The sequence below is a fragment of the Eleginops maclovinus genome, chromosome 7 (genome assembly GCF_036324505.1).
Source record: "Eleginops maclovinus isolate JMC-PN-2008 ecotype Puerto Natales chromosome 7, JC_Emac_rtc_rv5, whole genome shotgun sequence".
Lineage (NCBI taxonomy): Eukaryota > Metazoa > Chordata > Actinopteri > Perciformes > Eleginopidae > Eleginops > Eleginops maclovinus.
Genome location: NC_086355.1, coordinates 8,643,018 through 8,644,063, shown reverse-complemented (window position 1 = coordinate 8,644,063; position 1,046 = coordinate 8,643,018). Strand labels below are relative to the sequence as shown.

General features: G+C 35.9%; 1 protein-coding gene across 1 annotated transcript in view; it reads left to right on the top strand.

Moving 5' to 3' along the window:
* The first annotated feature begins 1,000 nt into the window (after nt 1-1,000).
* cerkl (ceramide kinase-like) overlaps nt 1,001-1,046 on the top strand; it is a 20,702-nt gene continuing 20,656 nt past the window's right edge. Inside the window, 1 exon segment of the mRNA XM_063887245.1 lies at nt 1,001-1,046. This exon segment is cut by the window's right edge and continues 264 nt beyond it. The gene's annotated coding sequence lies outside the window, so the exon portion shown is untranslated.

Sequence of the window (1,046 nt, the reverse complement as noted above, 5' to 3'; positions counted from 1 at the left end):
GTGTGTGTGTGTGTGTGTGTGTGTGTGTGTGTGTGTGTGTGTGTGTGTGTGTGTGTGTGTGTGTGTGTGTGTGTGTGTGTGTGTGTGTGAGTCAACAGGGACAATATGGTGGCCATATCCCACCATTTAGCCTCTCTGTTAGTGGAATAATTATGAGTACAGTATAAAGATGTATCCTTTTCAAACCAGCCAAACAAAACAGAAACTATTTAACCAAGACTTATTAGATGAAGGAAGAAATACATATTTTATCGTCAGCCTTCTTTAGAGAAAGAAAGTTATAAATACTAACTTCATGTGGACATTTCCAATTACATGTAGAACACAGTATTAATAGTTTAAGCAGTCCTTGTTATATAGGTTTTGTGTTACAGTCTGCTGGATGATCATCACACTGATTAATGCAGATTAAAGTAAGCCATCTGTTACCAACACACATTCCAATAATATGGTGGTTATACCTCAGCCAGAGAACATCCTGTTCTCGGATTTAGCGCATTTGGTGAAAAGGCCGACTACATTCATTTTGGAAGTTTGCACTCAACTATTTTGTGTTGTTTTGAGGAATTCAATTTTTTTACACGTATCCTCTACTACATTTATTTGTAAAACAATTGTTGATTGTTGCCTTAGGAATTAATATAATTATTTAAAAGTGTAAATCCACGGATTAATTACAACATATAATAAAATATATGTTTGCTCAATCAGCTATTATGCATAATGAGTAGGTCTTTTACCCTACTTTTAACATGGGGTCTACTGTTTTTTCTACACTGTGCTACTCATTAGTTCTCATACTTAAGAAAAGGATCTCAGTAGTAAACACCAAAACATTTGCGAAATGCAAAGAGGAATAGGAACTAAGCCTATAAAGAAGCAGTACACATTCACACAAGAAGTACAGATTATAAATACTCAAGTTAAAATTCAAGTACCTTAAAACTGTATTTAAGTATAGCCACAAAACTTGCTTTACGTTTACTCACTGTGTGCGCACTCCCGCTTGGACGAAGGATAGAAGCGGGAGCGCGCACGGACGTTAA